The 27255-nt window shown below is 49.3% G+C and overlaps 1 protein-coding gene across 2 annotated transcripts in view; it reads left to right on the plus strand.

Moving 5' to 3' along the window:
* Positions 1-253: 253 nt before the first annotated feature.
* The window catches only part of CLIP2 (CAP-Gly domain containing linker protein 2), a 111421-nt gene continuing 84419 nt past the window's right edge, over positions 254-27255 (plus strand). The window contains exon 1 of one of the 2 annotated variants that reach the window (XM_051991953.1): positions 254-434. The gene's annotated coding sequence lies outside the window, so the exon portion shown is untranslated. The remainder of the gene's footprint in view (positions 435-27255) is intronic. The other variant, XM_051991954.1, reaches the window with a different exon arrangement.

The following is a 27255-nucleotide window of genomic DNA, read 5'->3' on the forward strand; positions in this document are numbered from 1 at the left end:
GAGCCGGGGCGGGGCGGGGGGGGCGGGACCCTCTGCTGCCCGCCCCGCAGCCTGCCCAGCAGCCAGCCTCTGCCCGCCAGCCTCCGGCTGCCTCCCACCCTAGCCATCTCCCAGGGCAGCGCAGCGCAACGCGGCGCGGCGCCGACTCCGGGGCTGGCCAGCCTGCTCTCGGGGCCGGGGCTGCTGCGGCAGCATCCTCCTCCTCCTCCTCCTCCTCCTCCTCCTCGTCCTCCTCCTCCTCGTCCTCCTCCTTGTCCTCTTCCTCCTCCTCCTCCCCCACAAGAACCCGGGAGGGAGGGGCAGGGAGGCGGGGAGGCCAGCGTTTGGCGAGGCCGGCCGGCCAGGCGGGCTAGGAGGGAGGACAGCGCCCAGCCCCGGCCCGGCCCGGCCGCCTTGCCATCTGGATGCAGAGGACCGACGCAGGCAGGAAGAAGGTAGGCGGACGGCGGGCCGGGCAGGATGGGGGCCGGGGCTGCCCGCGGCGTGGAAACCCCGGCCCCTACTGGCAACAAAGGAGGGGGTGGGGGAGGGCTGGTCCGGGGGAGGCGCCGGTGGGCTCGGAGGGGCTCGGCGAGGCCGGGCATTTGGGGAGCGGGTGGGGGAGAAGCATTGTCCTTGAGCTGGCTCGGATTGCGCGTCAGGGGGCCGGGGGTGCCCGCCAAGGAGGAGGGCCCCGAGAGCGCCGCGTGTGGGTGTGTGCGGGGGGACGGGGGATGCCAGATGCCCCCTTGCTTGTGCCAGGGGCCGGAGCCTGCCCACGCCGGGGCGGCTCTTTGTTAAGTGGGTCTGTGGGCTTCGCGGCCGGCGCCACCCCCCTTCCCCCATCCCGACTCCCGGGGCAGGAGCGGGGTGGCCGATGCCTGCCCGGCGCACCCGGGCTCTCGGCATCCTTTCTGGGGACCAGGGAGGGGGAGCCTGGCAGCCCGAGGGCTCCGGCTTGTGCGGGGACGCTCTCTGCCCCTTGTCAGACGTGGTCCCCACTGGGGCCGCTGGGCCCCTTCCTGCCCCCTCCCCCTCCCGGACGCCTGCAGCTCTGCCGGGGTGGATGGTCCCTGTGGGCTCCAGGAGACCATGAGACAGCAGAATTTACTGCCCTTGCAGGGGTGGGGGCCTGGATCCTGGGGAAGAGACGCCGGCCGCAGCGGGCTGGCCAGGCAGGAGGCCGGGGGCCCCGAGCTGCGCCCGGCCGCTGGGGGGGAGCACACCTGCGGGAGGATGAGCCTCCAACCCGGCCCAGGGGTTCCCAGAACGATGGGCGGCCGTGAGAAAAAGCTGAGCGGCCACTGAGCCTGATTCTATAGCAACAGTCTTACCTTGTGCCTCAGTTTCCCCCAGGGCTAAATGTGATCCAGCGAAAACCGGCCCCCAAGCTCGGGACGGATCATGGCGGAAAGGGGTGGAGGAGACTAGAAATCATTTCTTATTTCCTTTTTACTTGGGTTCTTTATCGAGGATCCTGTAGCTCAGCCCTGAGTATAGACGGGCTGTCATCCAGACCCCCGTGAAGGGTTAGGGGAGGAGACCTCGGCCGGGGCCGGCCGGGGGAGAAATCTCAGCTGCCCGGAAGGAAAGAGTGAAGATGGAGGGAAATCTGGAGGATTCCTGGCCACCAGAGTGGGGCTCTCTCTGGCACCTAGAACCGACTTTCCTGTTCTCCATCATTTCCCTCTCTATGGGCCGGACTCATGGAACAAACTGAGGAAAGAAAGAAGGGCGGTTCTTGCCCCTGCCCTTAAATTCTGGAATAATTGAGAAGCGCTGTGGGATAGTGGGAGTCAAAGGCCCCGAGTTCGAAATCTGCCTTTGATCCTGGTGACCCGTGTGCATTTGGGCAAGGCGCAGTCTCAGCAGCCTCATCTGTAAAATGGAGAGATTGTACCAGATGGTGTTGAAGGTTCCTTCCAAGACCGGCTAGAGTCGGAGAAGCCGTGAGGCAGGAACGGCCAGGATTCGAGCCCCGTCTTCTGACTCCAAGTTCAGCTCCTTGTGGCTCCTCCTTGTGGGTCCATCCTGCGTGCCCACGGGACTGTGAGCAGCTCATCTGCATGCTGCCCAGTGGGCGATTCTGGGTGAGTTATTTACTGCCTCCGGACCCATCTGTACAAGCTCTAAAGCCAGGAGCTTGTCGTTTCCCCTCGCCGGACCTCAGTTTCCTTCTCTGTAAGAAAGAAGAGGTTGGATGAAACGGCCTCTGCGATGTCTTCCCATCCGTGATCCGTGTTCCCATGAGCCTTTTCTCCCTCCTCCGGAGGGCGGGCTGGCCGGAGCCGGGATGGGGGAAGGAAGGTCTCTGGGTGCCGAGGAGAGGAAGCGAAGGGTGCTCTGGGAGAAAGCGAAGCTGCCGTTCTACTCTTTCTAGACTTTGGAATTTGGGCTGGGCGAGCCCCTGGCCTCCTGCCCGGAGCTTCTTGGGTAACATTCACCCATTGTGCATCTGCCCCCGGGAACGGGAATTTGCTGCTTTGTTCGTTCAACAAGCCTCTATTGAGGGCGTGCGCCCAGCTCGGCTGGAGGTGCCGCCGGCTCTCCCGGGGGTCAGCGTTCCCTGCGCACGGCCACCGGCGGAAGTTTTCCTAAAATGCCACTTTGCACTTGCGGTTCCGGTTCAGCGGCTCCTCGTACCCTCCAGGGTCGAGTCCTCATCCCGGCATTCAAGGTCCTCTACAGTCTGACTCTGTCATGCCCTTGCAGCCTGATCTAATGCCACCTGAACGGGCTTCCTCTTCACGAGGGCGTGGGGCCCAGTGGCTAGAACCCTGCAGTCCGAGGACCTGGGATTGGGTCCAGGCCCTGCCTCTCACTGCCCGCCCGACAGCGAAGGCACTGAATTTGGAAAGATCTGGAGCAGGCTGTCTCTGAGGTCCTCCCAGCTGGAGCACTAGGGCTTGTGATTCTCGCTGTCGCCAAATATTCCATCTTGTTACCATCTCAGTCTTTGGTCCAGTGCCCTCCACCTGTACTCACGTGCCCACACGATCTCTTCCTTCTCTCTCTGTCTCTGTCTCTATCTATCTCTTTCTTGTCCCTCTGTTTCTCACTTCCTTCTCTCTCTCTTTCTCTTTGTCTCTTGCTTCCTTTTTTGTCTCTGTTTCTGTCTCCCTCTCTGTGTCTGTGTCTCTCTTCCTCTCTGTCTGTCTCTTGTCTCTCTGTGTGTCTGTCTCTCTTTCTCTCTCTGTCTCCTTCTCCATGTCTGTCTTTCTCCTTTTCTATGTGCCTGTCTCTTTCTGTCTCTGTCTCTCTCTTTCTCTGTCTCTCTGTGTATCTGTGTCTGTGTGTCTGTGTCTGTGTCTCTTTCCATCTCTCCCTCTGAATCTCTCTCTCTGTGTCTCTCTCTCAGAATCTTTTTCTCCGTATCTCTTGTCTCTTTCTGTGTGTCTGTCTCTCTTTCTCTCTCTGTCTCTGTCTCCCTCTGTGTCTCTGTCTCTCTCTATGTCTCTCTCTGTGTCTGTGTCTGTGTCTCTTTCCATCTCTCTCTCTGTCTCTCTCAGAATCTGTCTCTTTCTCCGTGTCTCTGTCTCTCTGTGTCTGTCCTGTCTCTGTTTTTCTCTCTGACCCACCCCTTCTTTATAAATCTCACCTCCTCCGTGCTGTCGTCCCTGACCACCCAGGCCAATCACATCCCTCCCGTCTCTGAATTCCTGTGGAACTTCCTATCTGTATGGAGAAAAAAAGAACTGGAGAAAATGGCCCTGAGCTCAGCTCTGTTTTTTACCTTCTTCTGGGACTCAGTTTCCTCCTCTGTAAAGTGAAAGATTTCTGAGTCTCCTTCCATCTTTAAAATCTATAATCTGTTGTTGGGATAAAGCATTTTTCTTGGATTTTTATCAAATTCTCTTTTACAGCCTTTTAAAATTATGTCACATGTGGTTTCTTGGCGATGCTACCTCTGTGTTCAGGACTGATCCCCTAAAGGGATTATTGATTTTAAAAATAAAATAAAATAAAAATCCAGCCTGGTTGTAAGTAGATTACCCATTCCCTGAGAGTGGGGGAAAAGGCAGAGTAAATCGAGTCATAAGATCATAGATTCTCAATTGGAAAGCTGTTGAGTCGATCTCTATCATCTTACAGACAGGGAAACTGAGGCCCAAAGAGGACAAGTGACCCAGGATCATCAGAGCGGGGCCTCGGAGGCCCTCTGGTCCAACTCTGTTATATTACGGATGGAGAAAGGCAGTTAAGTGACTTATCTAAGGTTGATTTGAACTCAGTTCTCTATCTTTGGAGATTATGTTCCTTCCACATTCCCTGCCTTAAGGTCCTGAGGTGGGTCAGTCATGCACTGCAAGCGAAGGATGCCAGCAAACAGCTAGGCAGTCCATCTTCTCCCTTGGCTCCCTGCGCCATGTCAAGAGAGAAGGACCCACAAAGGAATTGTGGGAGTGGGGTCAGAGAGTAGGAGCTCCCACATCGGTGAGATCCCAGACCCACCAAAATAGGCGTGACTCGGATCCCGGGCCTCTTGGAGGGCTCGGATCTTGTCCCCATTTAGGTTCTCGGCTGTGTTCTCAGTCAAAATGATAAAAGGGAACATTTAAGTCATGCTTCGAGCTTCACGGAGCACTGTTCGATCTTTACAACAACCCTAGAAATCAGGTGCTGTTATCCCTATGTGACGTAGGAGGAAACTGAGGCAGTCGGAGTGTAAGTGACCTGCCCAGGCTCACACAGCCAGGAATAATCAGATCCTGGAGACAGAGCAGACCATCCAGACCAACCCTTGCCGCAGAGAAGAACGACCCTCACGGAGCAGAACAATTTGCGGCAGGTCTCACAGAGAATAAGCATCAGGGCTGGAATTTGAAGTCGGGCCCTCTTGATTTCAGAGGCTGGGTTCTGTCCAGCGCCTCTGCTCCAGACTGCTGCCTCCTTGGGAATTCTTCCTTCCCCTGACCTTTCCCATGGGCCAGAAGAGAAAGGGATGCTGGGAAAATGAATATTAAAGCAGCTAAAAGAAGGCCCTCTGCACCCTTCACTCCCTCTTCCCTTCCCCTCGGCCCCTTCTCCCTCATTCCCCCCACCCCATTGGGTGTACGGGGGCAGGGATTGTCATTAAAGTCATGTTTTCAGAGGAAATGTTAATGAAATGTTTCCCTTTTAGGCAGAAAGTTTTGTTTTTTTTTTAATGCCCGTCCCAGGCTGTTTTTTATTAACAAGGCATAAATTTGGGGCCTAAACAACTTAACGGCTTCCTCTTTCGCCCCGAGCAGCCCCCTCAGTGCCAAGCCTTTCAGTCCCTGGAAATCACATCCTCTGCTTTAGCCGGAGCCCAGAATAGACACCCGGACTCTTTCTCTCTTTCTTCCTTTATTTCCGTTCCATTCCCCCTGGCCTTTTTAAACCGGGAAGACAGAATATCAGTGTTTAAAAACAAACAAAAACAGTTTGTCCGCTGCAGAACGAGGGGACGCCACGGCTCCCGCCTTCCTGCCTGTTGCTTTTCCCAGCCTGTGGCTGGAGCGGGGAACAGACGAGGTCTGAGGGTCAGGGTGACGGTAAGTGAGGAGATTAAGGCGAGGGGCTCTGGCCACGTGCGGCTGCCCTGGCCACGGGCTCCTCCCAGACTCTCTTGCAGGGAACCCCAGTAGGGCTGGGGAGGAGTGTCCCCGCTGGGTGGGGAGGAGTATGGGCGATGCTTCCCAAACCATTCCCACTGAATCCCTTCTAGAGACATTGATGGGATCCCTAGTACGTGGAACACAGGGCGGCTGGGTGATGCAGTGGATGGAGCACCAGGTCCGGAGTCCGACAGACCTGCATTCAAATCTAGCCTCGGACACTTACTAGTTCGTGATCCCGGCCGGATCGCTTTACCCTGCTTATCTCCGTTTCCTCATCTGGGAAATGAGCGGGAGAAGGAAATGGCCGCTCATTCCGGCGTCTTTGCCAAGAAAACCTCAGAGGGGGTCATCCAGAGTCCGATGGGGCTGACGGCTGATTAACAACCCTTCAAGTTACTCAAGCTGAGAGAATTTCTGGCTGGAGGGATTCAGAAGGCTTCCTGGAGGAGGGGGCCTCTGAGCCGGGATTCGGAAGGCTTCCTGGAGGAGGGGGCCTCTGAGCCGGACCTCGGAGTCCTTGAAACGGCAGCACAATCATCCGCTGCTTTGGTTACTGCCCCTCTCCAGTGCTTCATTAAGAGGAATAATGAAGTGTTGGGGGCGGTAGTTATGCCCTTGGGTGCTAGGGGAGAAACTGAGGCACGGAGCCTCGGCTTGGGTCATTTGAAGGATAAGGATTGAGATCAGCCTTGCGAGCGGAATCGAGTCATCCAGAAAGTCCCCGGTCAAGGCTGGCTGTCGAATCATGGGGTCGAGAGCCACTGCGGGGCAGCGTAGTGGGGCGTGTGGAGACTTTTAATGAAGGAGACATTTGAAACCCGTTTTCTGCAGCCAAGGGCTCCCTGTCTCTCGCTGTCGGCTCGTTGGCTTGCCCACATTCTTTCTGAACAGCCTCTTTGTACCCCATCTTGCAGTGACTCACGGGGTGGGGGATGGGGGCAGTTGCCCGGGCACTCTGGCCCTTCCCTCGAGGGGCTGAGATAGCAGTTCTTGGCATCCAGGGCAGCCAGACCTGTTGAGTCAAAATCTCCGAGGTTTATGCTTAGCTTTTTAATAGGCTCCTCCCCGCTGCCCGCGTGCCCTGGGTCTGGTCCCTCCATGCCCCCTCTTCCTCTCCCCCAGGGCCCCAGATCCTCCCTTTGCTGCTTCCTATGTGACCCGGGGCAAGCCGTTTCGTCTTACAGTTCTTCGTCTGTAAAACGAGGGGACCGAACTAAGGGATGGTTTATGAGTCTCCTTCTGGCTCTCGCATGTGTGCGATCCCGGGAGCGGGAGGGAGCGTGACGGGGTATTGATGGGGAAAGAATGCTGGCCCTGGCTTCCGAGGATGTGGTTTTGTCCTGACTGCCACTTGCTGCCCACGGCTTTCCAGTTCTCTGGGTCCCGAAGGAGGGGCTTGGACCACAGGGCCTCGACGCCCAGGGCCAGACCCAGAATCCCTGGATCTCCTCTCCTTGGTGTCTGTGAGTCCTAGTTTACCGGCTAGTTTTTAAATGTCAATTTCTGGGTTGTTGTTTTTTTTAATCGACAAAAATCTATTTTCTTTCCCTCTTTTCTCTCCATCTACAAATAAATATTTTGGTAAATTCACAGAATCCTCAAGATAAAGGGGATCTTAGGGATGATCTAGTCCGAGGTTCTATCCCCAGAAAACCAGACAAGTTGTGATCTAGTCTTAAGCACTTCCAGTGCCCGGGAGCTCACTGTCTCAACAAGCAGGCTGTAGGACAGTTATAATCCTTGAAACGAACAAACAAACGAATAAACAAACGAATAAAATGTTGGTTGTGTCTAATACTTCATGACCCCATTTGGGTTTTCTTGGCAAAGATGCTGGAGTAGTTCGCCATTCCCTTCTCCAGCTCATTTTACAGGTGAGGAAACTGAGGCAGACAGGAATAAAGTGAGGTCACAGAGTTAGTAAGTATCAGAGACCAGATTTGAACTCGGGAACAAGATGAATCCTCTTGACTGTAGGTAGGTCTGGAGCTCTAGCTGCTTCAATAAACTAAGACCAAAATGTAATTAATTAAAGAATATAGATCTATTTTTTTCATATACTTTAATTTTGGAATGTATTCCTCCCTTCTCTCTGACCCAAGGGCCTATGTGATAAAGAATTGTTTTTTAAAAGGAAAGAAAAAAAAAAAGAGGGAAAAAGCAGTTTAAGAAAACTACCACATCTGACATTATAAACAGTGTTTCACACCCATGGCCCCCCCACCTCTGCAAATAAGAGAAGGAGGAGCATTTTCTCTTTTCTTCTTGCAGAGCTTTGTCGTTTTAATTACCCAGCATTCAATTTCTTTTCTTTGGTTCTTTCCAGTTGCATATTGTAGGACCCTTGTGTTCCAGGTTCTGCCCACCCCAAGCTGTATCACTGTTCCCATGATGCTCTGGGTCTTTGTCCTCTTCATTTCTCACAGCTCAGTCACACTCCATTACATCGGGGTCACCCAGTTTGTTCAGCCGTTCCCCAACGAGGGCATCCACTTTGGTTTCCATTCTTTGGGACCACAAATAAAAGCACCAGAAGCTCTAATTCTTAGGGAGTTTGTCCTTTTTTTCCCAGCCCAAATCTGTCTTCAACTCATTAGTCATCCTCAATGCCAACATCAACAAACATTGATTAGTCTCCTGTTACTCAGAGAGGGTCGTCCCGGATGGAAGCAGGAAGACCAACTGGGATGCCATGTTTGCTCAGGTGGAGATCGTGGCTAGTGGAAGGGAAATAGTCCAGACCTACGTGGGCTTAGCAGTGTATTGGCTAGAGTGCTGGACCTGAGGAGGGAAGAACTGAATTTGAATTCTACCACAGATACTTCCCGGCTGTCTGACCCTGGGCAAGCCACTTAACTGCTTGAAGCCTCAGTTGCTTCATCTGTAAATAGGGGATGATAATTATAATAATATTTCTTTTTATAATAGCATGGGATTATTATGAGATATGTGCATATGCATGTACACTTACACATATGTACATATATACACACGTGCATTTATTAGAGATGATACCTATATGTTTTTAATCTATGTATCTGTGTATATACTATATATAGCTATGTATATCTTTAATCTATGTATACGTACTGTGCAAATATGCTATAAATACTAGGTATGCATGACAGCCCATAAATATGCACACATGTATGTTACACATATGCATATTTACATATATTATTAATGTACATATTTATATATTTATACATATTATACACATGTGCGTACATATATGTATAGAGTGTACACGTATACATATATGTATACAGTGTGTATATATACACACAATGTGCATATAGGTATATGTTATGTGTACATGCCTATCTAATATATGTATATATACTATTATATGTATGTGTAATGAGTATATGCAATATACATGTAATATATACACCTACTCATATCATGCACACATGTAACACACATATAATATGGATGAATCTTGTTTCTACTGTGTGTACATGTAAAATACATATATGTGGCACATGTATAATTGCCCTAAACTATTTATGTTCTACATGTAACATACACATAATGCACGTGCTATTTATGTTACATGTAGTGCAATATACATATCTGTATATATCATATACATATATGCTATTTATATTGTGTGTGTTCACATAGACTCTTTTTCTTGTCATTTTTCAATCGTTTCCAATTCTTTGTGACCTCATTTGGGTTTTCTTAGCAAAGCTACTGGAGTCATTTGCCATTTCCTTCTCTAGTTCATTTTTATAGATGAAGACCCAGGCAAACCAGGTGAAATGACTTGCCCGGCCTCACACAGTCTATGTGATAAGTGTCTGAGGCCAGATTTGGACCGAGGAAGATGAGTCTTCTTGACTCCAGAGCCGGAACTCCCCACTACTAGCTGTCCTGCAGTATATATTACATGTAACATACACACATTGACTTACTTGTGTTCGTGTGTACATATATAGATGCACGTGCTGTTTATATGACACATGCGTTATACATGCTTATATATACACATATGTGTATTCGCACACACATATAATATATGCATATACATATATATTCTTTTAGAGCTCAAAAGGCTGTACAAACGTGAGCCCGATCGCTCCATTCTTAAGGGAGGTGAGCCAGGTACCCGAGCAGGCTATTAGCAGAGGCTCCGAGGCGTTAGTTGGGGGGATTCCCCCCAATTCCAGTGATCAGAACTAGCCCAAGCCCAGCCTTTTAGGCGAGGAGGTGGGGACCCTGTGGGGGACAGTGACCGGTGCCACGGGGGCGCCGGTGGCGGATGCTGGAAGTGGGATGCTGAGAACGGGGCGTCCTAGCTCCAAGGCCGTGTCTGTCTGTCTGTCTGTCTCGCTCTTTCAGCCAAGCCATCTCATAAATTTCAGTGATGTGGATAAAGAAAAGTTGTCACCGTTTTAAAAAAATCAAGACGATGAATGATGTAGAAAAAAGTCTATTTTTAAGCAGTCCAGAACGCCCCGTTCTCTTTAACAGGAGGGACGCGAGTGGGTACTGGTTGCTGGCCTTCGGCAGCAGCTGCTGTGACGTCCTGGGCGCCGGCGCTTCTGAGGAGGAGTCTGGCTCGCCCCTAGAATGGAAAATGAGATGAAAGGGGGAGAGGCCAGGCCGGCGCGGTCACTCATGCCCGCCATCCTGCCTGACCCGGAAGCAGCCGCGCCAGGCCTTTGGAGCAGCCCCTTGGGAGCCGGCTCTGGGGCTCTGGGCTGCCCCCAGGCTGATGGAGCCTCCTCCTGATCGGTCACTTCTCTTCCTCGATGGATACAGCCATGAGGATGAAGTGTGTGGGGGGGGTCATCTCCTAACCCTTAGGTCACAGGGTACCTGGCTTAGCAGCTTGCTGGAGTCAGCGCCACCTTTCCACTTTGGTTCTGCTGCTTTTCAGCTGGGTGATCCAGGACCAGACCTCCCCCTGCCCAGGGCCTCAGTTTCCTCCTCTGTAAATTAAATTAACGGTCTCTGTTCCTAGATCCCCTGGTCCTCTTGCCAAAGTTTTGCTTTACAAGTCAACCAGGAGAGCCAGAGTTCAGTCTTCGTGGTTCATTCCTGCTTCTTAGAAACGTCTCCTGCTACTGCCCCCCAGTTTCTGAGCTTAGCGCTCATGGAACTTCACTTTTCTGCCATTATCTCCTAAAGAAATGGGTTGGATTTAGTGACTCCAAGGTCCCTCCTAAGTCTCGATGTTATCCCGAATGGCTCTGAGAAGGATGGCGGGACTTGGTGTTGTCATTTAGTCATGGCTGTCACCCCGTTGGGATTTTCTCAGTGGAGATAACGAATGTTTCCTTCTCCCGCTCATTGGACAAGTGAGGACCCCGAGATAGAGTCAGGATCACACAGCCAGGAAGTGTCCGAGGTCCCCTTTATACTCGGGTCTCCCTGACTCAAGGTTGCTGCTCTGACCACTGAGCCCCCAGCTGCTCCCAATATTCTGGCCACAAATAGGGAAATTTGGAAAGAGGAGTCAGTTCAGGAGGAAAGACAATGTCTTCAATTTTGGACATGTAGAGTTTGAAATGCCCAATAAACAGCCAAAACCTTCCATCTATATTGTCTTCTTCATGAGAATTATGGAGTAGACAGTTCCTCCTAGTAGAGATCTTGGGAACTTTTTTTAAAAATTTGCATCCCTAGTACTGAGCATAGTGCTTTGCATACAGTAAGTGCTCAAGCAATGCATTTTTTTATCCATCCATTCATTTGGCGCTGGAGAGAGAGACTGAGCATAGTGCTTTGCATACAGTAAGTGCTTAAGCAATGCATTTTTTTATCCATCCATTCATTTGGCGCTCGAGAGAGAGACTGAATATACAGATCCACGGGAGTCAGAGAATCATAAAATCTGAGGGTGGGTCGGCCCTCAGTGGCCACATGGTTTCACCTGTACGGGAAAGAAATCCCTTCTGTGACATCCCCTGTGTCACAGTGATCGTTGAACCTGTGCCAGCTGCTGAGATCCCTTGAGAGAGTGTATAGAGAGAAAGAGCTGATCGCTCAGCAACGGCATTAATGGCAAGGAAGCCCGGGAAGGAGCGGAGTGCTGGTCAGCAGCACCGGAGAAAGGTGGGGACTGAGAGAAGGCGCTGGAGCGGGCACTCGGGGCCGTTGGTTACATTGGAGGGGGGTTAGTCAGAAACCAGATCACACCCTCAGGAAGAGAGGCGGCGGGCACAGGGGGACAGGCAGGCGTTTAGCCACAAATGATGGGACGATCGAAGGCCGGTGGGGACGGCAGCGGCCGCCCCAGGGAGGGCTTGCTGAGGGCAGGGGCGTCTGAGTAGGTCTGTGCGGTCCAGCAGGAGCCAGAGGGAGAGAGTAAAGCCCAGAAAGAAGTCGGTTCTGGGGGAGAGAACAGGAGGGAGTCTGGTGAGAAGGAGGGAGTGGAAGGAAGCGGATGCAGTCGGCGCTGGGAGCTGATGGGAGGCTGGGAGCCCTGGATCTGAATCCTGCCCCGACCAGATCCCAGCTGGGTTTCCTTCTCAGGAAATTCTCTGGGATTCAGATGTGGAGTGAGTTCGGACCCTCTGCTCTGGGGATTTCCCTCCCCAGGAATCTCGGGCCGGACAAAATGGTGGCAGGAGGGCGCTTGCGGGCGCGCCCTTTCCCAGGCCTGTTCCCCACCCCGCCCAAACAATGGTGCTGATGGGAGAAGAAAAGGGGGGGGACGGTGCCAGCCTTGCGGCCCTGCCTGATTTATGCCCCAACAGAGTCCCATTGATGGCGAGTCACGTGGGCCCGAGTCAGGAGCTCCCCAGCCGGCAGATTCACCAGGCCCCAGGCGGGAACTCCGCCCATGGCCATCCCGGGCCCCCAGCTGTGGCCACGGAAAACCCTCCCTCGGGGATGAGGGCCGCAGAGGCCGCCCTGCCGGGGCCTCCCACCTGTAAACTGCCGCCCCTGGGACCGTCGGGAGCTCTGAAGCTGCCCCAGCTGGGAGAGAGGGGAAGGTCCCAGAGCTCCGCTCCCAGCACAAGGGGACAGACTTGCCCTCTCCCAAAATGGACTTCTGGGAGAGTTTCCATGGGAACTTCAGAACCCTTCTGAATTCTTCCCAGTTTGTCAACTTCCTCTTGGCAAAGGCCCAATGGGAGCCCGGACTCTGACCTCAGCCAGACAACCGACCGATCAATAGGAACTTACCAAGCTCTTACTGTGTTTCTGGGTGTTGGAAAAAATGCAGCCCCCTCTACACCCCCCCAAACCCTAATCTCGGCCCCCAGAAAACTCGCCTTTTAATGGGAGAAACAACATGTAATTTCCTGGGACAGACAAGATATACCCAGAGTAGAGGGAAGGTAATCGGGAAGGGGAAGGTACTAGGGGCCAGGGAAAGGCCTTGTTAAAAATGGCTCTTCCCGGGGCAGCGAGGTGGCCATAAGTCAGAGGATCTGGGTTCAAATCTGGCCTCGGACACTTAACACGTCCTGGCTGTGTGACCCTGGGCAAGTCACTTAACCCCAAGTGCCTCAGGGGAAAAAAATGGCTCTTCCCGAGGTTCTGGGGTGTGTGCTCACCTTCAAACTCTCTCCGTACGGGGAAGAACAGTTGTATTGATGCTCCTTCTTTTTGCATCACCTTTATTTCTAAGTCCATCCTTTCCTCCTCCATCCATGGGATCATCCCTTATAACAGAGAATAAAAAAAGCAAGCAGAAGAAAAGGCAGTTCAGCAAAAGGGAGGCGCAGATCAACCAAGAGAGTGTATCTGAGGTCCCGTCCCCATGGTCCCCCAGGGTCACACGGAGCCGGATTCAAATCCAGGTCTCAGCCTGGGCTCCACTTATCACAGCGCGTGTGGGCGCAGAGCATTATGGGGGCAGCTCCAAGGGAGTGTCCGAGGTGCGGGCTGTTTCTGCCCCTTCCAAGATTGTGTGGGTCTGACCGGCCACAGCGGGACCCACGTCCCCGGACCCCACACAGTGAAGTCCTTTCGGCCTTCTTCTTGCAGCCAACCAAGCGGTGTCTCCGTTGCCCCGACTGGAAGCTCCCGGGGGGCAGACGTTCCCGCTTTCCTCTGTGGACGCTACCTGGCGGGGGCACTGTTTGGAATGGCCTGCTCGGGACCAAGGCTGCCCGTCCTCCCTCAGCCCCAGGTCCCTGGGACCTCCCTCCATTTCCTGTCCCACTCCCTGTGGCCCCAGGACTGACCTCATTGGGAAAACAGCCGAGAGTAATCTGGCTTGACCAGCAGCCCCAGGCCGAGGGATGGCTCCCAGCTTCCCCAGCTGTGGGTGGTTCCCTCCCCCACACAAGCACCAAGATGCACGTCTTCCTGGGGACCCGCTCAGGGCCGGGAGATGCTGGGCCAGTTACTTCTGCCGGAGCACGAATCGGGAGGAAACGGCCAGATGGAGGGAGAGAGGACGCTTCCTGCCCCGACATCCCCATCCCGAGCCCCCATCCCTGCTGCAGGGAGAGCAGCCAGCTTAGCAAAAGGAAGCGATGGAAAGCTGGGCCTCGGGGGCTGCTGTACAAATTGTTGTCCCCACTATGGGGATCCTGGGGGAGAAGGCTCTCCCGAGTAACCTTGGCCAGCCTGACAGACCTTGCTAGTGCAGCAGCTCCCTTACTCGCCTTGTGTGGAGCCCGACTGGCCCAGGAAGCGATCCGTTGGCCAGGGCTCCTCCTCTAAGGCAGGGAGCAGAGGCCACGTTTGCTCCTGGGGCCTCCTGGCTCCCGGGCATGGGCCTGCCTAGGTATTTGGGGGGTGTTTGCCTCGACCTGCCCCTTGCCTCCCGTTCTCTCTTGTCCCCTTTCTTTCCTCCTGATCCTCTCTCCCCTGATATCCCTTTGAACACTTCCCTAGTGGCCTGATCACCTGACCTTTACTCCCTCAAATTCCCTCATCTGTAGAATGGGGATTCAGCACCTGAACCACACAACCAACTGTTATGGGGCGCCATAAGTGACTATAAGTAAAGCATGTAAGTGGGAATCACTCAAGCTTCTCAAGGGCAGGGGGAGAAGAAAGGGAATAGTTTTGTATGAAATACTTACTATGTGCTACGAACTGTGCTAAGCATTTTTTATAAACATCTCATTTAATTCTCACAATAGCCATACGTGATAGGTGCTGTTATTTCCCACCATGAAGTACCTACTATGTGCTATGAACTGTGTTAAGCATCTTTTATAAATATTATCTCATTTAATTCTCACAACAACCATACATGGTAGTTGCTGTTTTTTCCCCCATGAAGTACCTACTATGTGCTGTGAACTATACTAAACACTTTATAAATATTATCTCATTTAATTCTCATGACAACCATACATGGTAGTTGCTGTTTTTTCCTCCATCAAGTACCTACTATGTGCTGTGAACTATACTAAACACTTTTTATAATATTATCTCATTTAATTCTCATAACAACCATATATGGTAGGTGCTATTATTTCTATCATGAAGTACCCACTATGTGCTGTGAACCATACTAAACACTTTTTATAAATATTATCTTATTTAATTCTTACAACAATCATATATGGTAGTTGCTATTTCCCTAATGAAGTACCTATTAAGTACCATGAACTGTGCTAAGCACTTTTTATAAACATTATCTCATTTAATCCTTTCAGCAACTATGGATAGGTACTATTATTTTACCCATTTTACTGTTGAGGAAACTGAGGCAAACGAGAATTGAATGACTTTTGCAAAGTCACACATTTAGTCAGTGTCTGAAGCCAGATTTGAAGCCAGGTGTTCCTGAATCCAAGCCCAGTGCTCTAACCACGGCACCACCAGTTACTTCTATCAAATGCTTATTGGGAGCAGGTCATTTACTCCAATTTCCTGATTTTACACAGGAAACAGATAACACCCAGGAAGGTGACAGTGCACAGGGAGCGATGTCTCCAGACCACCTGGGAGACTGAGGCCCCAGGAGGATATGGCTGTAAACCCCGTGTCTGACACTTAGTAGGTGCTTAATCAGTGAGCCAGTGGGATACATGCAAGGTAGATGCAGTGGTTTAGAATCAGGACATTTTCAATCCCATCCAATAAACATTACATTTATTAAGCCCCTACTCTTGCTGGACACTCACAGTACAAATCCAGAAGCATGTTCCCTGCCCTCAGTGAGTTTATAAAGCATCAATCAATGATATTTACATGCAGGACCACAGGCCGGGTACCAGTGCCCTCAAGCTTACATTCTCCTGAGAGAATTATATTTTCAATTTAAGGAGCAGTTCTTAAGTCCCTATCCTGGAGATAAAAATGAGATCATCCCTTCCTTAAGGTGCTTCTATTCTATTGGGATGGGCTTGGGTTCACTTTTCTAAAAATCTCGGTTTCTTGATCTGTTAAATGGGATAATAATGACAACACAGTGCTGATCTCACAGGATTGTTGTAAGACTGAAGGGAGAGAATTCATGGAAATCAATTTGTAAACTTTAAAGGGTTAAAGTCTTTTTTTTTTTATTATTCTTTTTTTTATTATAGTTTTTTATTTACAAGATATATCATGGGTAACTTTACAGCATTGACAATTGCCAAACCTTCTGTTCCAGCTTTTCCCCTCCTTCCCCCACCCCCTCCCCCAGTTGGCAGGTTGACCAATACATGTTAAATATGTTGAAGTATACGTTAGATACAATAGAAGTAGACGTGTCCATACAGTTATTTTGCTGTCGTGCTTAAATTCTTGTTGTACTGGACCAGCTTCTATGGGCCAGGAGTGTGCCGAGAGCTGGGAATATAAAGGTGAGCAGAGTTCTTCCCCTCAGGGAGCTTCCATTCTGCTGGGGAAGACAAGCCACAGAAAGAAGCGGGAGAGAAACGGGGGTGGCTGGCTTGGGGCTTTGAAAAATGGGGGTTCAAGGAGAAGCCAGAGCTCCAGAGGCCTCCGGGGTGAGGAAGCAGGGCAGAGTGACGGGGGGAGGGGGGGACAGCTGGCCACTTGTTTTTGGCAATGACAGCGGTGGAAATAATCCCTTGACATCCAACAGTTTGTCCCGGGCCCCCCTTGGGGTTCCTGTTTTGTAGCTGGAATGATCCGTCCTGCCCAGTGGTTTGTGGGATGATGACAATCCACCGACAGTGACTAATCACCAAGAAACCACATTGAGTCAGGGCCTGATTCTTGGTGTGGGAGAACTTGCACAGGCCTTTCTCCCATCATCTTCACCAGAAATTAGTAGCTTCTTGAGGGCAGTTGAGTCGTTCAGTCATTTCTGACTCTTCATGACCCTTTTTTGGGTTTGTTTTTGGCAAAGATCCTGGAGTGGTTCATTATTTCCTTCTCCAGTTCATCTTACAGATGGGGAAACGCAGGCAAACAGGGTAAAGTGACTTGCCCAGAATCTCCCAGCTAGGAAGTGTCTGAGGCTGGATTTGAACTCAGGAAGAGAAGTTTTCCTGACTCCATGTCTGGTGCTCTAACCACTGCACTTCTGGCTGCTTTTTCTCGAAGACAAACACTGTTTTTTGTGTAATAGTTCTAGCATAGTGCCCAGGACCTAGACAGCACTTAATACTTGCTTAATTGAATGGATGACTTTGATTAAATAATCATTAAGCTGGAGCTCTATGCACAAACCGAGCTCTATGGTCAGGGAGAAACAAAGATAAAATTAAATACTAAGACCCTTCCTCTCTCCAAGCTTATAGCTTGGAGAGTACATACAACTCTGGGGTCTTCGAGATAGGAAGGACCTGGATTTGAATCCTGCCTCAGATCTTTCTTTACTATGTAAGGATGAACAAGTTTTACTTCCATTCTCAATTCGTATACTTTAGTATTTCATAAATGTTTCAGCAAACATTTGTGAAGCACCTGCTGTGTTCCAGGTACAGTGTATGAGCTCCTTAAGATCAAAAAGCTTTTTCTCTGTGCCATCTGTATCCCTAACCTGGTGCCTGGATCAGTCATCATCATCATCATCATCATCTTCTTTTCCTCTTCTTCTTCTTCCTCCTCCTCCTCCTCCTCCTCCTCCTCTTCTTCTTCTCTTCTTCTTCTTCTTCTTCTTCCTTCCCCTTCTTTCTTCCCCTTCTTTCTCTTCTTCTCCTTCTCCTCCTTCTTCTCCTCCTCCTCTTCTCTCCCAAGACATCAGGGAGGTAATACTATGACTTGCAAGTGAATTGGATTTCAGTGAGGGAGAGCTGGGCAAGGTCACCTGCTTCACTTTCCCCTCCAGAGCTATCTGGGTCCAGTGGCCAGATGAGATCCGGATGAGTGGAGCTGATCCTGGAAGCAGTGAGAGATTTTAGCCTTTTTAAGCTTTCCCAGGTCTCAGTTTAACTGAGGCAACACTCATTCAGTGCTTAAGACTAGGATAGAAATAAGACAGAGAATGGCCTTTTTTAATTAGTCAAAAAAAAAAAAAAAGAGCACCTAGAATACAGTAAGTGATTAATAAATGCTTACTGAACTAAATTACATTAAAAGTATATATAGATAAGGTTCGAAAAGTAGCAGGGGAGAGTTAGGAAAACCAGCCCCTGACACGTGCTGGCTGTGTGAACTTGAGTAAATCACTATATTCCTCCGTGCTCCAGACAGACACCCCTCTAAGACTAGAAATTGGAGGGACTGTGGGATCCGCCTGAGGAGAGGGCATTTGCTCACCAGGTACCTCCTGCATGGGTTCAGACCTACGCTGTGTAAAGGCAGTGCAAGGCCATCCAAGGATGGAGGGGGCTTCCCGTAGAAGGGGGCATGTGGCCTTGAAGAGAGAGAAGGATGTGGAGAGGGCGAGCTGCAGGGAGCGCCTTCCAGGCATGGGACTTGGCTCCAGAGAGCCGCAGAAAGGAGAGATGCGGTGTCAGGTTCAGACCTCCCTTAGCTCTGGGCGTTATCTCGATCTCGTGACCCGGAGCTGTCCGGCCTGCTGTCTGCTCACTCTCAGAGTTTCCCGGAGGCCTCATCTACACCTGCATCTCTCCCCAGATTCCAGCACATACCCACTGTAAGGGTAGATGTGTCCAGGATGTTTCTCGTTTAATAAAGACTCTGCGGAGTCTCGATGGGGTTGGCAGTGGGGACTCGCAGATTCTCGCATGAGTGACTTCGTGACTAAGGTTTGCTTGAACCCTGAGCTCCTCCCCAAGGCTCTCCTTAGGGCAACCTCTTCATGGGATCCAGGGGCCCCTTTTGCAAGGGCATCCAGAGCATCTTCAGTCATCCCGATCCATATCTGGCCACTGGACCCAGATGGTTCTGGAGGACAAAGTGAGGCTGGTGACCTTACCCAGCCCGCCCTCACTTACATACGACTCATTGGCAGGTCATGTGATATCACCTCATTGACAGGTCATGTGATATCACCTCATTGGCAGGTCACCTCCCTGATTTCAGGTCCTCTCATGAAGGAAGGACCAAAACAACACTGTCTGAATGGCATCCAGGATGGAGAAGCGCCTCGGGGTCAGGCTCCTGGAAGATTGCTGGAAGGAGCGGGGGATGTTTAGCCTGGCGATGGAAGATTGAGGACGGGCTCAAGTACATGGCTGCAGGTGTTGGCTGGATGGTACAAGAGAGGCAGCTTTGTTTTTCTTGGTTTTAGAGGAAAGAGAGGAATGCTGGGTGGGAGTTTGAGAGGAGCCCAATTTTGCTGAGTAAGACTTTCTAATAATGAGAGCCGTTCACGGTTGGAATACGGCCTCTCTCGGGGGATGTAGGGTCACAGACTGACAGACCATCTAAGCCACTTCCCTGGTTTTACAGAGGAGGAAACTGAGTCCACAGGGATAATGCGGTTAGCTAAAGCCACATAAATAATCAGTATCTGATTTGGAATTTGAATTCTGGCACATGTTGCCCCCAGAATGATAGATAATGAATTCCCCATTAGGGGGGATCTTCTTAGAGCCATAGTGTACAGCGTGCCAGGCTGGAAGTTAGGAAGACTCATCTTCTGAATTCAAATCCAGCCTCAGATACTTAGTGGCTGCATGACCCTGGCCAAGTCATTTTACCCCGCCTACTTCAGTTTCTCTCATCTGTAAAGCAAGCCGGAGAAGGACACGGCAAACACTCCAGCATCTCTGCCAAGAAAATCCTAAATGGGCTCACAGCGAGTCTGACATGACTGAAAAATCACTGACCAACGCAACGAGGTCTCCTAGCAGAGGGTTTCCTAACGCTGGCCAAGGCTCTTCTTGGTCACATCTGGGCTGGACCGAGTGGCCTATTTCGGGGTGGTCTTGGTCTCCCGTCCAGGAACAAGGCAGATAAATGAAAAGTAACTGAATTTCCACAGCACTTTAAAATGATGACTTTTAAAAAACATTTCTAGCTTTTTGTGCCAAACGCTCACAAATCTTATTCCAACTTTGTAAGATGGGGTTATGGGTATTATTATTGCTTTTGTTGGGGGGAGGGTTGTGAGATGTTTGGGGCTGAGCGACGCATTCAGCTGGTAAGTGTTAAGTGTCTAAGGTTGGATTTGAAGTCAGATGTCCCTCACTTCAGAGCCGGTGCTCTATCCATTGGGCCATCTAGCTATTGTAATTACCACTTCACACATGACAAAACTAAATTCATTGTGATTTAGGGACAGCCAAGATGGATCAGAAACACATTATGAACCCAGGTGTTCCTAGCCCCAAGGCAGGTTTTCTGGTCACAACACCGGCCTAGCTCTCCCTCCATTTGCTTTCCTTTCTTCAGCCCTGTGAAATCATCAATGCAAGTACTTGAAAGTCCATTTTACAGTAAAGGAAACCGAGGCTGTTGGAGTATAAGTGACTTTTCCAAGGTATATAAGGTTAGAATTAGGACTGCTGGCTCCAGGACTTGTGACTCCCAGGTCCAAAGGTTTTTGTTCATTGGTTTTGTTTTTCTACTCGAGGGAGGGGAGAGCCTTCCCAGGTTTGTATTTTGAACAAAACAGAAAACAAGGGGACGAGGAAGAAACCTGCCCTGCCTTTTTTCTGGGCTGGCCCTGGAGTGTGGGCAGACACTGAACACCAGAGGCTTAGAAGAACAGAGACAGAATCCTTGCGGCTTCTTTCCTTAATGGATCTCAAAGTGCTGTCTAATGGCCGGTCAGTGAGCAGCTTCTCTAGTTTATGGGAAGGAAAAATGAACCGTAGCCAGGTTAAATAACTTACCTACCTGAGACTGAGTAGCTGGCGTGGGGGTGGGGGAGGCCTACCGTGGGGTGGCGAGCACGGAGCATTGGACCGGAATTCTGGCTCCCGTCCCTACACCGTGAAACCATTCCCTCTCTACCCATTGGGCCGTTGGGTTTCCCGGTGACCTAATTATGGCCTTTCTAGACCTGGAGAGCCTTCCCCAGAGGGAGCCACCCAATTGAGTGGAAATTCTTGAGCTCTTTCTTTTTTTTTTTGCTGTAACTTCAGGCTGTCGGGGGCCGGTTGTAATAGAAACCTCGAAATGCAGCCTCTGGGGTGTGTTTTCTCCCTGTCTATCGACAATGGAAAGCGCTTACAAAGAAAGCCTGTTCCTTTGGGCTGCCTGCTTGGGAAATAACACCCTTTAATTACCATCTCTCTCTCCTCTCCAAGGCCCCTGGAGATGCGATGGGCTTGTTTCCTTTAAGCCTGTGGGAACAAAATGGTGTCCTGTATAATAGTCACCCATCTGGGGGATGGAGGGGAGGAGCTTAAGAAGCCATCTCCCCCATCCCCCCGCACTGGGGAAGGCTCACATCTTAACCATTCCTGCTTTTGAAAGGAAGGCGTAGAATAAACATTTATATAGCATCGACGTGGTGCCGGGAAATGTGCCAAACGCTTTTTACAAATATTATCTCGTTTGATTCTCAAAACAAGTAACCCTTTGAGTAGGTGCTGTTATGTTCTCCATTTAACAGTTGAGGAAACTGAGGTAGCCGGAGGCTAAGCGACTTGCCCAGAGTCACCCGGCTACTAAGTGGCAGAGGCAGAATTTCCGGGCTCTGGGACTAGTATCCAGTGTGCTACCAGCTATCCCGAAGATTTGGGAGATCTTGGAACATCAGAGGTAGAAGGAACTTTGGGGATGGTCTGGCTGTACTTATTATCTGTGTAATCTTGGGCTGGTTCCCGACTCTCAGTTTCCTCTTCTGTCAAATGGAGCTGTCGCACCAGATGGCATCCGAGGTCCCTCCAGCTCTCCAGCTATGATCTCATATATAACATGTAAACAGATATTCAAAATAAATACGAGATGATGCAGGAGGTTTGGCAAGGAAGGGAGGTGGGGCATCAGGGAGTTGGTAGCAGCAGCTCTCCCCATTCTCTCCCATAGTGCCCCTCATCCTCTTGCCAAGGCACCAGTGCCGAGTGGGCGACTTGGCTGGGAGAGAGAGGGCAGCCGCATTCAGCTCTGTCTTGCTTTTCTCCTGGCCTCCTCTGCTTTCTAAGCTAGGTCAGCGTGGTTCACCCGAGCTGCCCGGCAGCTCCCTTGGTGAGAGCAGGCCAGGCTGGTGGGGCTCGCCAAAGAGGCCTTCCTCATGAATGCTCCCTTGGTTCTCGCTCACTGAGCGGCCTTCGGGGCCTCCCACATTTCCCTCCCAGCTCAGGTTCTCTATGGAAAACTGGCCAATTATAGTCTTTTGCTCCAGGCCATGGCCAGGGGTCTCCTAAACATTATTTCAGTGTCCAGAGAACAGAAGATGGGGAAGAGAAAGGGTCTTCTTTCATGTATTCACTCATCCTCCTGCCTTTGACTCCTCCAGAGCGAGGGGGAGAAAGGTCTGAAAAAAAGGGACAAGCCCCTGGGAATTTTCTTTAGATATTTAGGATACCAAAAATTTGTTTATAATAATAATAATAATAATAATGATAATAATACTTCCTTGAACGAGAGTTTTCTAGTTTTCAAAGAAACATTGTTATGTTGGAGATAAAAACCTGGCCTTGGAGCCAAGAAAGAGGAGTCCTAGTCCCATCTCTAACACAGACTTGGCTGTGTGACCCTGGACAAGTCACTTATACCAGTCACTAAGACTATAAATTACAGATAACAGAGAGGTTCCATTACAAGTTCAGTTCCTGTCTCTTACTTCTGGGGGTTTACTAGATGACAGTTTTCAGAGAACTTTCATGATGATTACCTCATGATATCTTATGTAATTTTTCCTACAGCTAGATGGGGAAGGTCATCGTACCCATTTTAGAGATGAGGAAACAGTTCTGTAACTTGCTCAGGCTCATAAGACAAGATGTTGGAGATAGGTCTAGAACCCAGGTCTCTTTGACAACTCGTTCATGACATCTCATATCTAGGATATGATGAGATTTCAGGGGCTATCTAGTCCAACCCCCTTATTTTAATTTCAATATTTTAATTTATCATCATAATCATTATAACTATTATATAATTTCATTATAAATATTACAATGAAATAAAATTAATATTTTATATTAATTATACACACGCACAAGAAAAATAAAGTATAGAAAAGAATCTGCTTCAATCTGCACACAGAGTTCATCAGTTCTCTCTCTCTGGAGGTAGATGGCATTTTAAAAATTATTTTTAAAATCCCGTTGGTATTCTTGATCAGAGTAACTAATTGACAGCAGTTCTCTTTTTTTTTTTTCTCTAAGAAAGTAAATTCTCTTTTTTCTTTTTAAAAATTATATTATAGCTTTTTATTTACAAGATACATCATGGGTAATTTTTCAGCATCAACAATTGCAAAACCTCTTGTTCCAACTTTTCCCCTCCCTCCCCCAGATGGCAGATTGACCAATACATGTTAAATATGTTAACGTATAAGTTAAATACAATATATGTATACATGTCCATACAATTATTTTGCTTGACAGCAATTCTCAATGAAATACATGAACATATTATTAGATGGAAGGTTAGAAAACATCTAGGAAAGGAAGCAGTGATCTCAGAATAGCCAGTGTGACTTCAATGAGTATTTATCCCGAAGGGGTTCTGCTTCTGAACGAGGCTACGAGACTCCTACATCGGAGGAAGCCTGAAGCTCTACTTCGCCTGGATCTCTGGGAAGCATTTGCCAAAGACCAGATGGAGAGTTATGGCTTAGAGTTGTCCAGTGAGGTGACTTCAGAGCTGGTTACAGAGCCAGACGCAGAGAATATAAATAGATGTTGACAGAGGGGTTTTAGTAGAGTGCCCAGGGAATAGATCCATTTATACTTTTCAGTTCTTATATATTTTTATCAATAACTTGGATTAAGGTGTAGATGGACACACTCATCTCTGCTTGGCAGGTGATAAGGGCTAGGAGGAATGGCTCTTATGTTAGAAGACAATGTCAGAATCAAAGGCGATATCCACAAATGAGATCCAGCCGCAAAGGAGATCCATGGACTTCATCTACTAAGCTGAAATCAACATAAAATCGTATATTTGAATTTTTTTAAAAGCCCAAAAACTTTAAGCGCTGGATGAATCACTGCTTGTTGACTTGCCTTGGCTCAAAGTGAGATGATGGTTTATTCGAAACTGAGTTTTGGTGTTTTGTGTTTAGCTGCGAGGATCCTCATGGGTTGCCTGATGCGGCGGCCGAGCAAGCTTGTGCAGGCGTAGGCTGCGTCAAGAGAGGGGGTAAACCAGGATGGAGAGGCGATCGTCCCCTTGTTTTCTAGACCCTGATCAGAACCCATATTCAGTTGTGGGTACCAGATATTGACAAGATAGAGAACAGCCACAGGAAGATAAACAGGATGACAAAGGCCTTTGAGATCATGACATATGAGGGATACTTGAAGAAAAGGAAATTATTTAGCATAAACGATAGGGACAGTGTAGCAGAGTGAATTGTGACTTTGTGGGGAATCTTTGAGTCTGGTCCTGACTTACCAGTGATTCACTGAGTGATCTTGTTCATCACTAAAACTCTCTGAGCTTCTGTTTCTTCCTCAGAAAAGCAAGGACCTTCCTCTTAGGAACTTCTCCCAGTTCTGACATTCTGTGATTTTGTAACATATTTTTCTGGGACAGGGACTGTTTTTTTGGCAAATATGATTCATCCTTAAAAGAGCACATTTGAGACAGACTTCTCATCATCCCATTTTTTCCGTGCTGATTTCTCAGTTGGGCATGTTTGCTCTATGATGACATTTTCATCTGTGATTTATTAGTCTGAGACGTTAGTCTGGGGAGGATTTGGAGATTTAATGATAGGAGCGATCATCACGATTGGCCAACACCATATAGACATTTCCAAATATTGTTGCTGATTTTGAATCATGTCAGTGTGGATTTGGGGAATCTCAGAGTTCAGAAGTACCCTGGTGTTTGTCTATCCCGACAGACCAAGCGTTCTCTTCAGCAGGATTCTTTATTCCATATCCCCAGTGACTATCGCACTTAGGGATAAGGAAGGAATAAGCATTTATTAAACACCTATTAATAGATTTATTAAAGCACTGTTCTGAGTGCCTTACAAATATTATTTTATTAGATCTTTAAATAAAATTTAATAAATAAAATTTATTTTATTTGATCTTTACAGTGACCAACCTTGGGAGGTAAGGGCCATTATTATCCCCATTTTGCAGTTGTGGAAATGGAAAATATAAGGTTCAGTGACTTGCCCAGGCTCACAGAGTCAGGATGAGTCCAATGTAAAATATGAAGTCTATTCTTCCCATCTCTAGGCAGTACGGCATCCTCCTATTTTTTTTTTTTAATGATGGCAGTTTTTCCCCTCTCACATCAAGCTGAAATTTCCCAGCCATTCCCGCTCATCACTCCTACGTCTGGTCTCTGGTCACCACAGAACAAATGCCTGGCACACGGTAGATACTTAATAAGTGTTCACTGAGTGGGTTATAACATCTCTGACCGAGGGCCATCCTTTTGCCAAATAGGCATTCCTCATGCATTCCTCCCAACAGTCCTTCCCCCTAGGAATTGTGGGTATTGTTATTTGCTTTTTATGGAGGAGGGAACTGAGGCTTAGAGAGAGGTGAAGGGGATTGGCTTCTAGGGGCAGCTGAGTCATGTCAGGAAAGCAGCGATTTTTGTATGGAAAAAAGGAGCTTTCTCCCAAACCACACGTGGATGGCTACGCTCCTGTGTATTCCAGGGCCTGGAAGGAGACCATCAGGAATGGAGAGTGGGAGGAGGAGAAGGATTCCTAGGGAAGTAGGATGTTGGGGGGTAGTGAGGGAGAGGGAGAAAGAGAATCAGAGAGACAGAAAGAGAGAAAGAGAGGGAGGGAAGGAGAGAGAGAGAGAGAGAGAGAGAGGAAGAGACAGAAAGAAAGAAAGAGAAGGAAGGAAAGACAGAGAGGAAGGGAGAGATAGAGACAGAGACAGAGATGGAGAGAGGCAGACAGAAAGATGGAGGCAGAGAAAGCCAGAGCCAGAGCCAGTTCAGCCAACCTAATCCACGTACCAGCCAAGTCTCACCTTATCTTTAGATTGCCACTCCCATATCCCCTACCTCACAAAGGAGGAGGGGGTAGCGTCTCCTTTTCTCTTAGAGAGATCTCTCATTTCCGCACCTTCCGCCATCATCTCCATGTGGGAGATGCCCAAATCTGCGTCTCTTAACCAAACTTCCCCACGCCACCTGAATGTCCTTGCAGCCCCTGAGCCCCCCCGGCTCGCTTATGTCCTTTCAGCCCACAGCACCATCATTTGCCACATTTTCTGGGCTTTAAGTCCTTGTGCTTCTCAAGTCTAACCTGTGATTAGTCCTCCAGATTTGACGTTGTAACATCTGTGTGTGATGGATGGAATATCAGTCAGGTCCAGAAAATTCTGGATTCTAATCCTATATTTGATATTTACTAGATGAATGATCCTGGGCAAGCCATTTTTCTCTCTCTGGGTCTCAGTGTTCTCATCTTTAAAATGAGAAAGAGCTCAGAGGATGTCTAGCCCAACCTGGGCCTGTACAAGAATCTTGCCTACCATATATCCAAGGGATAGTCACTGGCATTCAGGAAAGGGGAACTTGCTAACTCCTGAGATAACCCACTATATCCTGAGATAGCCCACTACCTCCTGAAATAGCTCATTACCTCCTGAGATAGTTCACTCATTATTCTATTTGGAGACCCTTCTAGCTATTACAAAGTTTTCCTTAAATGGAGCAGAAATCTGCCTTTGCAGCATTCCCCGCAATGTTCCCAGCTCTTACCCCCCTCCCCTGGCCTGGATCTAAGTGGAACACAACAATCCCCCCGCCTCCTACACCAATGACAACCTTTCAGAGACAGCTATTCTGTCTCCCTGACCAAAGCTGTTCTCTAGGCCAAACATCCCTTGTTTCTTTCATCTAATCCTTATATGGCAAGATCTCGAGGCCCAAAGCTGTCCTGGTCACCCTTCACTGGACCTTCTCCAGCTTATCAGCTTCCTTCCTAGATGGCGGTGCCCGCAACGGAACCCAGCACGCCGGCAGTGGCCGGACAAGGCAGAGGGACTTTTCTCTCCCTGGCTCTGGTCCCCGCGCCTCTTGGGGCAGCCCCTGGTCAGACGAACTTCAGGGGCCTGTAACATCCCACTGTTCACTCCAGAACATCCCACTGTTCACTCCAGAAGGCCGTTCCAATCCTTTTCAGACAAATAGCTGTCTAGTCACTCCTTCCCCACATTGCACCTTAAAACCAAGAGTAAGATGTCACATTTATCCCGATTAACTGTCTTGTTATTAGAGTCAGCCCAACCCTCTGTCGAGATCTCTGTCATGATCTTTGCAGATCCTGCTTCTGCCATCTCATATTAGCTGTTGTTTCCGCTGATGGTTCCTCACTCCAGTCTCCCAGATGCTGCTGGGAGCCATTCATGTGCTC

This window comes from Antechinus flavipes, chromosome 4 (assembly GCF_016432865.1).
Source record: "Antechinus flavipes isolate AdamAnt ecotype Samford, QLD, Australia chromosome 4, AdamAnt_v2, whole genome shotgun sequence".
NCBI classification, from domain to species: domain Eukaryota; kingdom Metazoa; phylum Chordata; class Mammalia; order Dasyuromorphia; family Dasyuridae; genus Antechinus; species Antechinus flavipes.